Source organism: Morus notabilis, unplaced genomic scaffold, assembly GCF_000414095.1.
Source record: "Morus notabilis unplaced genomic scaffold, ASM41409v2 Scaffold275, whole genome shotgun sequence".
NCBI lineage: Eukaryota > Viridiplantae > Streptophyta > Magnoliopsida > Rosales > Moraceae > Morus > Morus notabilis.
In genome coordinates this window covers 229,322-232,018 of record NW_010359601.1, presented here as the reverse complement: position 1 = coordinate 232,018, position 2,697 = coordinate 229,322, and positions in this window count along the sequence as shown.

Here is a 2,697-nt window from a genome sequence, read left to right as displayed (position 1 = left end):
AGTCCATTTCTTCCTTTTATTTGGAAAAGAATAATAATACACAGTTCCAATTTAGCAGACTATATCATATCTTATCAGATGAAAAAGAATTACAAGAGTATAACGAAATTAGATGAATATCTATTATTTAAATTTGTATTTATCTATTTTTTGTTCTTATTCTATCAAGAATTTGCCTAAAAAAACTGGATCCCTTTAATCTCTATTCAATTTTTTATTAAATACTAATCACACGTGTGATTTATTTAAAACAACTGTTATACAAATTGCCGAGAAAAAAAAAGATAAAAGAAACAATGATTAATTTCATAAATACTCTTGAACTATGTATCTTTTTAAAAATGCCCCCAAAACTTTTAAAACAGTTCAAAACACTCCGATCTAACCTTTCAATATGCCCCCTCCGTCTTTCTCTTTCTATAATTCTAAAGATTAATTTTATAAATATCTAACGCCCTCTAGAATTAAACATGTTTAATTATGTTAAATTCTGAGTTATTAATGTGCCTAATTTAATTTTTTTAATTAATTAAGAAATTTTAAATTATTTTCAGTATTTATGATTTCACCCCAAAAGTTTTTAAAAATATACTTAATTTTAATGTATTTTCTTTTATTTTTCCCTATTTCTTTTTTTTCTTTTTCATTTTCTCTTTTCTTTCTTTTCTTTATCTTTTTCCATTCCCTTCCTTCCCGTGGCTGCCCAGACCACCATCTCTCTCTCTCTTTCTTTCTTTCTTTTTCTTCTCTCTCTCCTCTGGTTCTCCACGGCAACTCTCTCTCTCTCTCTCTCTCTCTCTCTCCGGCCACCTCTCTCTCTTTGGGTCTCTCTCCCTCTCTCTTGAAGTCCTTGCCGAAATAGGGAAGAGAAAAAAAAAAGAGAAAAATAGAGAGAAATGAGATTCAATCACTTCGAGATAAAGCTTTCTTGAAAACCCATACTTGAATTTGAGTTATTGACTTGAGAATTTGTAATTTTGGTTGGATTTGAATAATTTTGAGTTAAGGTTTGAATTTGAACAATTATTGTTAAAATTGAATTAAATTTAGGGATTTTCAGTTATTGGACTTGTTGAATTGATTGGAAACTGGTTTTGATGATTTCTGGAGAATTTATTTTAAAATTGAACTTGAATTGTAGGTTTGACATTTTCCCTATTTATGCCGGTATGCTATCGAAATTTCTTTAAAAACTGGGGTTTAAGTCGAAATTCAATGGGAAACCAAACCAATGAATTAGATTTCAATTTTTAAAGAACCCCCAAACTAAATTATAAAGTCGTTTGTGAAACTTGAATTTGAGTCAAGGCACACTAATATGAAACAATTAGACATAATTGAACTTGATTTGTTTTAGGAATGAGGATTGTGTCCTAAAACTTTGTTTTGTGACAATGTTAGTTGAAGGATTAGATTAAAAGCTTTGAGGAAAATAGATGCTAGGATAACGAAAGGCTAGCCCAAATTTGATATCTGAGAGGTAGGATATTCTTGTCCATATTCTTGACAGCCATGATTTCAATGATTTTGGTGTATGAAAATGTTTTAAAACAAAACATGTTTAAAGAAAAATGATTTTAGAAGAAATAGCATGAATAATGCTATTGAGTTTCCAATAATTTAGAAATGAGATTTTAAAGAGTTTTCTTTCTTAAAATGAGATATTTTAAGAAATGATAAAACACATGATGGCCACAGAGATCGGGATATGAGAATCGTATCCTTGGGGGCAGGTCCCGAAAACCATACGGGCCACTTCTTACTCAGTTGTGATATTATGGCTTTGCACATTTTTATTATTTAGGTATTTGCTACTATTATGTCAGTTTTTTCTCTCTTTAAAGGATGATTGGTTCCAAGTGTTTCTTCGGACCGCGAGTACTTTTAATTATTAAAATTTTGTTATAAAATTATATTCTACTGGCCCTTTCGATCACTTTTCCTCTATTTTCAATGTTTTAACCCCTCCCTCTAGACTTAGTGGTTTAGATTTATAGCATGGCAAGTGGATGCCAATGGATTGAAGGCGTGAGATTCGAAGTGGTTAATTTATTCTGAATTTGCAGTTTTTAATTCTGAGTTGTACCGTATCTCTATATATAAACTGTATTTGGTCGACATTGTCTCAGAGTTGTATAATTTTAAACTTTGTGGACTGTTTTAAATATTATTTGTAAAAGAAAGACTCCAGAGCAATATATTTTAATATCTATTTTGGTATTTGTACATTTTATTTTATTTTCACATGTTTCCTTAATTAATTCAATTTAATTAAGTTGAATTTTAAATTAGACCCTAATAATCACAGCCCTATCCTTGGGGTCATGACAGTTTTTGGTATCAGGGCACGACTTCAAATTCCATGGGAAATTGAGCCTATGTGAGTTTTTATTGAGTTTTGTTGTTCTTTTAACAATTTTGTATCGGGACGTGTCGTACAATACTAGTTAATACATGATACAATTGCATTTGAGAATTTGACCTTAGAGTCCGTTTCATTTTTCTAGAGCACTTTGATGGATGGAATCCATGTTTCTGTTATCGATATGAAGATCGAGGTTAAAGTTGACTTTGAAGTTTTCGGGAAGTATTAATTTTGACCCGATAGTTATTGATTTGTTTCCATAAGTGCTCTTGATTCTTGTCAGTTTTAAAAATTCAAAGTCAATGTTGACTTTGGAAATTTTTTTTACGAGA